Source organism: Labeo rohita, chromosome 1 (assembly GCF_022985175.1).
Source record: "Labeo rohita strain BAU-BD-2019 chromosome 1, IGBB_LRoh.1.0, whole genome shotgun sequence".
NCBI classification, from domain to species: Eukaryota; Metazoa; Chordata; class Actinopteri; order Cypriniformes; family Cyprinidae; genus Labeo; species Labeo rohita.
Window position 1 is genome coordinate 32,295,507 of NC_066869.1, and position 12,788 is coordinate 32,308,294.

Here is a 12,788-nt window from a genome sequence, read left to right on the forward strand (position 1 = left end):
TGTGACTGAAAGTACATATTTGTAAATCGACCTTTATTTCATGTCAGAAATCCATGGTCTTTCATGGACATGTGTATAAAAGATAATGTACAATCAATCATTATCACGCAACAAACCCTGACAGGATGATCAGGAACTCAACATGAAGTTGCCTAGGACGACTGTCATTATTACTACGTCTGAATGCTAAATGCATAAATGTGGAATGTATATGCCTATTTGTTATTAATATATAATTATATAATACTTTGTTATCCCGACATGTAAATATGACAGAATCGGTCATTAACTACCTAGCCTGTGGCAGTCTAATCTGTCCCGTCGAAGTTTCATAATGAACCAAGAATATTTTGGTGACACTTCACAATAGTTAATGCAGTAATGTTAATAAACAATGAGCAATTCATTTGTTACAGACTAAATTAATGTTTATGTTAGTAACATCATAAAGTTCATGCTCAGGTCCATTACATAATACTAACCATTATAATACTGTTGAAATTAACTAATAGCTAATTGTTCGTAATGAAAGTATAAAATGTATATACTGTATTTTTCATTGTTAGTAATGTAGTTAACTTATGTTCACAAATGGAACCTCAAGTGCTACCAATATTTTTACACCTCAGATAACCCCCCCTCCCACCCCCACCCCTGACCTCTCCCCTGACCTCTCCCCTGACCTCTCCCCCTGGTTACTGACAAAATAGAAAATATATATTGTCTGATTCTGGTAATAAGAATTCTGCATGATCTTAAATCTCTCCTAGACACAGTCAAAGACATCAAATCAGTTGTGTGACATACATACATCAATAAAATAGGTCATCAGATTGCATTGCTAATCATAATCATTGCCTAAATGTCAGAAATATTTTATGCAAACAGCATGAGTCACTCTTTGGACGTAACAGAGGACTGGCAGAGAAGAGTGTGTTTGCCTGTGTTCTTACATGTTTAACTTGCTGGTGTTCTCACATACTTTCTCTTTTGAGCAGCAGCCTGAGCTCTCATCACCAAGCAAGGGCTGATAATTCCTTGTCTTTCAGCTCTCCTCAAAAGAGCTTGTGATTGGAGATGACAAATGAGGCGGTAAGACAGGTCAGACTGCAACAAGCTCAGGTGTGCTAACATGACTGTTAGAGTGTCAGCACACAAATCCAACAATCGTTTAGACTACAGTTTGTTGGAAACCTGCATCTTCCTAAATAAAACTTTTAAAAATTATGATTTGATCAAGTTTTTATTTACTAAATTTCTGTTTTTTGCCAGATATTATTTTAACCTGCCTAATATTTGAAACATTAATGTAGGAGATATGATAATTAAAGCTATATTTCTGTTGTAGTAAAACTATTCATTACAGGAAAAAAATACAGAAAGGATAAGTATTCTAATTACTTATAGCATCAGTAATCTAAAGTTGTTTAGCTGTAAATCACAAGTAGTGTCAGGCAAGAGTTACATTGGAAAAAATAAAAAATAAAAATAAATAATGATAAGGGTGAAGGCCAGAAGTGGCAGTAGGAATGTGTGTGGGTGTAAGACGAAGAAACTTCTCTGAATACTGTGTCTGGTAAAGTGCTCCTGCCTGCACCAGTGCTCTCATAGTGGGCCTGGAGCCTATTTTATGACCTAACATCGAAATCTGTGTCATGTCTCCAGTCAATCAGGATTTGAGTAGGAATTTAGATAAGGGTCCAGATAGCAAAAAGTTAAAAAGAGAATTTTCCCCCAACATTCCACACACAATAACGTAATATAATTTTATTAAATATAATTGTGTACATTTTCTGGATATATAAATTAACAAATATATAAAAACATTTTAATATGTATTATAAAATTATATAATATACATTTTCTGAACATGCTGTAAAATGTGATGCCACAAATTATTATTAATAACCATTTGAACTATTAGGTCAGCGGTATGTGTATGTGTACATGCATGTACTATGTACTAACATATGTTTAAAGAAGTCTGTTATGCTCACTGCATTTATTTAATAAAATAAATGTTAAAAAAAATAGTGAAAGAGTACTATTGTGAAATATTGAAATTTAAAAGAACTGGTTTTTCATTTGTATCAAATTGAAATGTTATGGCAAAGCTAAAGTTTTAGCAGCCATTACTCCAGTCTTCAGTGTCACATGATCCTTCAGAAATCATTCTAATATACTAATTGGAGCTCAAGTAACACTTGGTATAGGGAACAATTCCCACTATTAATTAGTTCTGAGTAGTTTTGAGATATTGAGCTTCAAACTTCTTGCATTACATTCGAATGTGTAGATAGAACCTTTTTGTTTTTTAAATAGAAAGTCCCAAAAGGTACACAGCATTAAAAAAAAACTATCACATAATGTAAATAAGTTGTTTACAGAATAAGAATATGTGAATAACTCAACTTTGACAAAAATGTCAGAACATTATAATTCCAAGGGGACACTTTGTTGCCACAGTTTTGGAAGTGCCTAAAGATAGGAGTGTCCTAATACATTTGTCCATATAGTGTATGTACAAGTCATTGGTGCTCGGTGATGAGTTTTTGGATCAAGGTCTGAATTTAAAGTCACACCAGAGGTATTCAGCTGGGATTGGGACTTTGCTTTCGGCAGACCAGTCAAGTTCTTTTTGATCCTTTAAATACAGATGCATTGTCATGTTAGAATATAAAAGGATCCTGTCCAAACTGTTGCTATAAAATTAGAAGTACACAATTGCCTAGAATATCATTATATGCTTAATCATTAAGATTTGTATTCATGGAAATGACTAAAGTAGTCAAACCTGTTCATTAGAAGAGGGTGTCCCAATACTTTTGGAAATATAGCCTATATATATACTAAAGAAAATATATCCTCCCTAGTATACAACTTTATTGCTTCAAATTAAAAATCTCCAGGCACTGGGTGCTAAACTACTTTAACTTGATTTGACATTTAATACGTAAGCAGCATAATAACACAGAATATGATTGACAGAAATGCAGTGTGGATGAGTGACAGGTGGACACATATTTGGGTGCAGCTTCAGAAAAAACAAAGCAGCCGTTCACCCTCAGTGTCAGCTAAAGCAGCAGGCACACACCATGCAAAACAGCTCAGTGAGGGCACCATTTGTTGTGCAAATATACTAGTATATGCAAATAAAGCCACACACACATACACATATACTTTGACATGGCATGGGGAAGCCACAAATAAGCATGACAAAAACAAATAATAAAAAAAACTGATTGACGATTCACTGATGTGTTTACAGGTTAAAAAAAAAACATGATCTTGGGTTTTGTTTTATTTTTTTCACAGTCAACCATAACAACGTGTTTTGATTACACCACAAAGTAATATGTGTTTAGTTACATGCGTTTAGGAATAGGAATGAAATGGTTTGGGAATGATAATGGATACTTGCCTTTATGTGCTGATTTTAAGCCAAAATTACTGAAAACAGCAATTTTTCAAAGGGAATAGAGTATAAGAGTAGCCTTCCTCTGACAAAGCTCTTGAAAAGTGGCAAATAACACCTACGTGAGGTGTTTGTAATATAAGACTGTCTTCCAAGAAAGTCCCATAGACAGATCATGCATACAAGTCTAAACCCAGAATGCACCTGCTGTAGTGTAACCCAAGGCGATGGGAGTTGTTTATTGATAGAGATTAGTCTGATTGTCAAAGTGCTTCCCTATCCAGGGTGAGTCTGTCTCTCCAGGACAATAACTCACCTTTTCACCCGACCTCTGAACTAAAAGTCCCTAAACCAAAGTAGTGAATTGTAGTTGGATCTGATCCATAAACAATTATTTATTGTTTGCTGCTATAACTATTTTCTAGCATCAGCTCCTCAAAAACAAGGTTTTAGTTTTAAGTAAAAGAAAAAATTAACGCTAAGCATTTGAGAGTGGTTAATCAGTGTTTAAAGAGCAGGAAATTAGTATATCATGAAATCATAATCAGACTACTGCCAGTAATAATAGGGCAAATCCATCCCACAAAGCAAAGAAAATCAAGTGTGTGAGAGCTTGAATACTTGTGCGCAAGATGTGGCTTGCGTTGGCTCTTTGCTTTAAGAACAGGTAATCCAGTAGTGTCAGTGATTGAGGAGATACAAATCCTGCAGTAACAGACATGCAGGTGGCACTGGAAAAGAACTGCATACCATGCAGTTTTTTTCTCTCTTTGTCTTTGTCAGGCATCCCCAATGCCAACCATCCACTAGCTCTCTCTCTATTTCACTTTTAAAGCATAGATAGATAGATGGATAGATAGATAGACGTTACACATGTTCTCTTAATATTCTCTTAATATTTTATTTGTTAAGCTCAAGATGTTTTTCAAAGATTTCATAACCATGTTTGTTATATTAAAGGGTTCAACCAGTTAAACAGCCAAAATCCTGCCAACACTTCACTAAATCTGCAGGAGCTGAAAGATTAGACACTGAATGACATTCATGAGAGATGCAGAGCTTTGGCTGTTCAGAACACTAGACATCATGCATGAACTCATAAAGCAAAGGACGTACACACATACATCTGGATTACATTCGAAAAATCCATGCCACGATTTTCAAGGGCCAAATGAGATCATTTCTATCACCACTCTGTCATTTTACACAATATCTGTGAACGGCATATAAACAAATGAAATAAATCTCAAGGTTAAGGACTGTGGAACTTCATTTCATCGTCAAGTGCCAGCGAGGCGTGGTCACATCTGTCCTCCTAGACAACCAGTTTTACTAATGAGAGAGAACATTCCATGGAGAACATTGAACCTTCACACTCACAATACAGCTGGATTGAGCAACCCATTCAGAAGCAGGCAGGGGGAAAGAAAATGAGTTTTTGAGCCAACAGAAGTCTATGTCTGCAGAAGCATTGGAAAAGTACCTTGGTGGCCAATGTATACTATCAGACACATGGAGCCAACGCAAAGCCATGGAACTGATGTGCATCGTACCCAGAAAAGGGTTTGCAGAGATGCGTTTCTGATGCTTTCAGGCTGTTTACTTACCATCTTTAAAATTCTGAGCAAAAATTTCAGTCACACTTAAAGAAACTACAGTCAAGGCCAAAAATATCAGCACCCTTGCAATTCTGACAGAAAATGCAACACTTCTCTCAGAAAATTGTTCCAATTGCAAATGTTTTGGTATTCACATGCTTATTGTTTTTGTTTGCACTGCAACAACACAAAAAAACAGAAGAAAAGTCAAACTTAATAAAATTTTACACAGAACACAGAAATAGACTGGATAAAATAATTGGCACATTGTCAAAATTGTTAGAAATAATTGCTTTTTAAGCATGTGATGCTCCTGTAATTTGTATTTAGACACACCTGTGACAAGTAACAGGTGTGGGCAATTTAGTAATCACACTTGCAACCAGTTAAAATAGAGAAAAATTGACTCAACCTTTGTGTTGTGTGTCACACTGAGCATGGAGAAAAGAAAGAACTGTAAAGAGTTGTCTGTGCATTTGAGAGTAAAAATTGTGGAAAAACATGGACAATCTCAAGGCTACAAGTCCATCTCCAGAGATCTTAAAGTTCCTGTGTCCACTGAGCGCAATATCATCAAGAGGTTTACAGCCCATGGCACTCTAGCTAACCTCCCTGGACGTAGACGGAAGAGCAAAATTAATGAAAAATTACAACAAAGGATTGTTCGAATGGCGGATAAAGAACCCAGATTAACTTTCAAACAAATTCAAGCTGATCTGCGGACACAGGGTAAAACAGTGTCATACCACACTATCCATCGCCATCTGAATGAAAAGGGACGCTATGGTAGGAGACCCAGGAGGACACAAAGGCATAAAAAAGCAAGACTGGAGTTTACCAAAACTTATTTGACAAAACCACAATCCTTCTGGGAGAACGTACTGTGGACAGATGAGACAAAAGTATAGCTTTTTGGGAAAGGACATCATGGCACTGTTTAAAGAAAAGAACACAGTCCCTACAGTCAAACATGGTGGAGGTTCAAAGATGTTTTGGGGTTGCTTTGCTGCTTCTGGCACTGGATGCTTTGACTGTGTGAACGGTATCATGAAATCTGATGAGTACCAAAAAATTTTGGGGTGCAACATAGTGGCCAGTGTCAGAAAGCTGCGTCTCCACCAGAGGTCATGGCTCTTCCAGCAGGACAATGACCCGAAATACACTTCAAAAAGCATTTAGAAATGGTTACAAACAAAGCACTGGAGAGTTCTGAAATGGCCAGCAATGAGTCAGACCTGAATCCCATAGAACACCTGTGGAGAGATCTCAAAACAGCAGTTGGGAAAAGGCATCCTTCAAATCTGAATGACCTGGAGCAGTTTGCAAATGAAGAGTGGTCCAAAATTTCAGTAGAGACGTGTAAGAAACTCATTCATGGTTACAGGAAGCGATTGATTTCAGTTATTTTTTTCCAAAGGGGATTCTACTGAATATTTAGTTAAGGGTGACAATAATTCTTAAAATCCAGTGCATTTTTTTTGGGGTTCTGTGTTGAATTGTATCAAATCTGACTTTTCTTCTGTTTTTTTTTTGTTTTTTTTTTTTTTTTGTGTGTGTGTGTGTGTGTATGTTGATGTGAGTACCAAAACATTTGCAACTGCAACTATTTTCTGAGAGAAGGGATGCATTTTCTGACAGAATTGCAAGGGTGCCGATATTTTTGGCCATGATTGTACTAATTTGCTACAGTTAATAAGGTAGTTAAGTTTAGGTGTAAAGGGACTAAACTATGGTCATGTAGAATAAGGCATTGCTTTATTAGTACTAATAAACAGCCAATATGCTACTAATATGCATGCTAGTTAGCTAATTTAATGAATTTAGGCCATATCAAAAATAGTTACTTTGGTCAGACTTTATTTTAAGGTCCAGTTCTCACTATTAACAAACCATTAACTATGGCTTTAGCCTCAATAAACTCCTAATTTGCTACTTATTAATAGGTAGTAAGGTAGTTAAGTTCAGGTATTGGGTAGATTAGGAATGTAGAATATGGTCATGCAAAATATGTGCTTTATAAGTACTAATAAACCACCAATATGTTAATAATAGGCATGCTAATAAGTAACTAGTTATTAGTGAGAACTGTTCCCTATACTAAGGTGTTACCTGTACTTTTAAAACATAAATAGATACAATTAAAAAAATACCTTCAGTGAAGACAGTATTTCAACAGATGAATTACAGTCATATCATCTCCAAAACAAAATATGCTGTGGAATAACAACTCTACTGAGAGGTGTTATTAAAATCTTCCCTGGGGTGAATTTATTGTTTGAGAAGCCTTTTCAGACAGATGATTCAGTTAATATTTTTTACGGGGTTATTCTAATGCGAATGTACGCAGAGCAGTGCTGATTGCCCTGTCAATACAGACAGGTGGTTGCCTTGTGGAGGGTCATAAAGAGTGAACGTTAGCCGAGAGAGGCAGCATTCTGCTTCAGTTATGTAAACTGGCCTGGCCTGAGAACCAGTCAACCGGCACTGGGACTTTGCATTGCCACTGACAAGACCCGGGCTAAATGCAAACAGTATACATGTTCAGGTACACACAAATAAACACACGCAACCATGACTAGACTAATGCATGAAACACAAATGAAAATAAATATATTTATACTGCTCTATAAGTACTGATAAACAGCCAATAAGCTAGTAATACACATAATCAAATATTACGGACAGGATAAGATACGATAAGAGAAGATAAGTTTTATGCCTTGTGCAGCACTTAAATGGGTAATATGAGAATCAAGGAACTGTTGAAACATACTGTAAGGAAGAACACAATGGGTCAGATAAACCATTTCTTAACATTCGACTGATCATATAAAACAAAATCTGTTAATGTTTGAGACATTTTTTTATTTATTTTTTTTTTTTTTTTTTTGAGTTCCTGAGCTCTTGGACAAAAACACAATATAGGTGGAATTTCAACAACAATAATAATAAAATATACACAACCAGTCAAAACTTTGGAATAATTAAGATGTTTTTTGTTTGTTTTGTTTTTCTCAAAAAAATTATTGTAATTTTCTACTAAACTTATTATAATATGATGATTTCATGCTATGAAATATTTTTAATATTTTTGTGGAAGCTGTGATTCAACACAATTTAAAAGTTTGGGGTTAGATTTAAAACAAAAACAATTGACCAAATATGAAATTAAACACATAATGTAACAAAATATTTCTATACCAAATAGGGTTGGCAAACGATTAATCGTGATTAATCGCATGCAAAATAAAAGTTTGAGTTTGTCTAATATATATATATATTCCACAGATATCTTTAAAGATATATTTAAAGATATAGATCATATCAGAAAACTAACAAATGCATTTCATTCAAAGTGACTTAGAGCAGCCTAGATTATAATTGCAAAGACAATTTCTCTAGATAAACATTTCTTTGCAAACTAGACTACCACAACTAGACTATACTGCCACTTTTTCGACAACAACTCACTTCTATCACAAACTTGCATAATAGCAAATGTTTGCCACAAAAAGAAGGCCAGTTATTCCACACCACCCACAGAGGGCTTTAAAAATAATTGACCTGCAATTATAATCAGCTAAAAATCTGTCAATGATTGATTTCATAATTTAAAGCTATTTTAAATCCTTAGATCCATAATGACCATTATTACTTAAAGATCAAACACCAATAGCATATAAAAATCAGCAAAACCTCCAGAACGTGCCAAATTTACCAGCTTGTAAATTGCTGAACACGCACTGAGATGCACACAGACCGTGAAAGGAGCAAATGAGTGGCCCTGTTATACACTGAACGCCTGAGCAATTAGTCATGTCTATTATTCTAAACCAGCAAGCATAAGAAACACTCAGAGCAACCCAACACAAATAAACTGTCACCAGCACAGCACCAGAGGGTTATTTAGTGAGCCGTCAGCTACGCGCTAATGCCAAACACTCCGAATAACACGCTAGATTTGTCTGTCCACTGTACTAGCTTTTTCTTAATCAAATTACAGCTGGGCTTATAATAATGACATGCATAATAATTATATTTTTTGCTGTTAAAAAAAAAGTACAACAGCAGATGTTTCCTGAAATGCAATACTAATTACAAATGAGCTTGTGACCAGATTTCTAACAGAAATGAACAAGAAAACATTGTTTGTGTTTTGAAGGAAGGCTGTGCTTTTGAAGTCTTTTACACATGAAACAAACTATCTAAAGTGACTTTCTAAATAAATACTGAAGTTTTCTTTTGCATGTCACCATTTTTTGCCTGAAGAGTGTAGGGGATGTCAGAGGTTTTTTGCATGGCTTATAATGACAAAACTCTGATTTACATAATTCATCAATGGATGGCCTTTTGGACCATTCCATTTTGTACACTACTGAAAAAAAACATAATTCTATTCACATTGGAATACACACTACATTTGTTCAGAACAAACTAAATAGAGCAATTTTCAAATTAAATAAAACATTTTCATTTGTGTGGCTGTTTTTATGATGATAAAGCAAAAGCCATATAGACATATATTATAAATTAATTCAAGATTTTAAGAATTTAATTGGAATGCTAAATAAACAGTATTTTCATTTATTTATTTCAGAGACTAGCCAAACAATCAGTACTAAGCTACACATATTACATACACAAACTGTTTCCTTGGAATTCCAAGGAAAGGGCTGGTGATTTCCACAGAATTCAAATTCCTGTCATTCACAAAATTTTTCACAACCTCCACCTGATTACTCTGTGTGTCATCATTACAACTTGCCAACTCGTAAATACAAACTTCCCAGGTCAATAAAGAGAGAGAGATTTTTTTTTTCTTCTGGTTATTCTATTTCATTCTTCACACTGGAATCTGCAGATCAAGTTAAAAGCATTGCATTATTAGATGCATTACTCCTTACAGCAAGGTCTGTAGATTTTGGCAAGTGTAGCATGCAATGTAGATTATATATGCAGAAAACACTGCTATTTGAAAACAAGCACTGAAAATGTATGTAGGGAAAACAAAACAAAACATTATGTGTAAAATAAATATAAAAACGGGTAACACTTAAAAATAAGATTTATTAGTTAACATTAGTTTATTAGTTAACATTAGTTAACATTAGTTAACTACTTTAGTTAAAATGAACTAAGAATGAACAATACTGTATATTAATAACAGGCATGCTAATAAGTAACTAGTTAATAAGTGAGAATTGTTCCCTATACTAAAGTGCTACCATTAATCTTAGTTATGGTTAATTTCAACCTTTACTAGTGCATTATTAAAAAGTTGTTCTTGTTAATGCACTGTGAATTAACATGAATGACTGTATTTTTATTAACATTAAGAATGATTAATAAATACTGTAATAAATGTTAATACATTAACATTAACTAATGGAACCTTATTGGTGTTACCAAAACCGTTATAAACTCTAAACTTTCATATTTAAATTCATTTAAATAGTCAAAAAAAACTATTTTTAAGAAATTTAATAGATTTTTTCTGTAGCAAAGGTGAATTGTGTCATTTTCTGTCCAATATGATATCTTTAGTGAAACAGTGTTTAGTGTTTATTTAGTTGTCATTCATTTTCAGCAGAATTTGTATCAAGAAAAAATCATCCTGCTTTCATAAATAAACAATAATATCTTCATATTATTATTTCATTCATATATTCAAGTGCTATCATTCAGCTGTGTGACAAATGTACTCATACATGGAAACACAATACCATTTTGATTACATGACCTGTAACTATGGCTTTTGCCTTAACAAACCACTAATTTGCTGCTTATTAATAATTAGTTACGTAGTTGTTAAGTTCAGATATTGGGTAAGATTAGGGATGTAGAATATGGTCATGCAAAAAATTTTACACAACCTCCACCTGATTTCACTGTGTGTGTCATCATTACAACTTGCCAACTCGTAAATACAAACTTCCCAGGTCGATAAAGAGAGAGAGATTTTTTTTTCTTCTGGTTATTCTATTTCATTTTTTATAATAAACTAATAAACAGTCAGTATGTTATAATATAATAGGCATGATCATAAGTAACTAGAGAAGCATTCTAAAACGTTCCCTGTTCTTTCGTTACAGTTTCCACAAAACTTATGTAATTACACAATTATCCCTCTGATTATCAATTGCGTAAACAGAGCTATTGCATGTAGTCAACTCAAAAATGTAACATGTAGAATTAACAGTGTTGGTGTATGAACTTTAAAAGACTAATTGTTTTTATCTTCTTTGGGGGTGGACCATATATTTATTCATGATATTTTTTTTATCATCTCTGATGTCCTCTGATGTTTTATTAACTCTGATGACGTCAGTGATAGAACGAACAAAAGATGGGGTATTAAGGTAAACTCATTTTATTAAATGTAAAATCATCTGTATGACAGAAAGCAACATTTTATGACTCATCCCTAGAACATTTTCTGCCAAATGCACAAGGGTGGGCAGCCCTTAGGAAATATCCTCCATAAATCCGCCAAGCACAAGAGATTACCCTTGGATGACAGGTAAGGAATCTCTTTGTAAGCCCAAGCAATGTTTAACCTTCAGAGAGAGGCTCGTTGTCTTGGCGTCTGTCCGAGGAGCAACCCATTTCGGCATAACCTCTCAAACTCTCACAGCACAAGATCCCTCAGTTGGCCTCAAGTGCGGGTTCTCACATAAGAGGTTTTGCCCGAGTATTTGCTAAGCACTAGCTTGAAACAAACCACTGAATATAATTAAAGAAGCCCACCTGATCAGCGTGGAAGTTCAGAAAGGTTGTTTAAGGACAGAATTTTTTCATTTGCCTAAGATGACCACTGAATGAGAATTAGCATTTAAACAAGGCTACTTTTCATTTAAAAAAAAAAACATAGCTTAGAGATTGTACACCGTGTAGAATCAATTGCATTTTTTTTAATTTCCTTTATTAAACATCTCCCCAACATGGAAACAGGATACCTGGCCTAGGTATCAGCCTATCTATACCCACACACCAAAATGTGACCCAGATTTGCATGCTGTTAAAACAGAGGGAGGCACACACGGTGGCTTACAATAACATATTTACATCTTCTCACACAGATGAAACCGCCTGACACGGCACTAAAGAAAAAAAAATACTCTGCGGAGGCAATGGAGTTTGTATTACCACTAAACAGGGCTATTAGAGCTCAATAATGCCCCACTTTAGCCAAAATGAATCCCAATCTGTTTTGCTTGCTACAAAAATAAACATGCTTGTTTTCCATTACTTGCTGAAGAGCTAGAAAATGAGGTTCTTGGAGAAGGATAAGCTGCATGTAGGAAAAAAAAATGATAGGAGTCACTACTCTGCAGTATAAACAAAAATAGGATAAGTAGTCAAATAGTAGATACCTTTTAATCTTTTGGATATTCTCTGAGGGAAAAAAGCACTTCGGTGGCAATAGAGAGTATGGTAGCTACTTGAGAGTCTCAGGAACATAATTATAGAAATCACTCTTTGAGAGTGAAGAATTTTTAACACACACAGAGAGAAATACATGCATGGACTAAATCAGTCCAAAGAACTCAAAATTTTGTCATTTGTCGGCTCTGAAAGAAAGGACATCTGTGTTTTTAATGTATTAATGTTAAGTAAATACAAGATAACAATTGAGAAAGCACTTAAAGATATACAAATCTGCAAAGGCATGTGCTTTTAGCCACGTGACAGATAACCTGCTTGAGGAGGTGTGGCTAATAACTCTTCAGGTAGTGTGTTCCTTGGTTAGCACAGCCAGTTATTGACTGCTCACT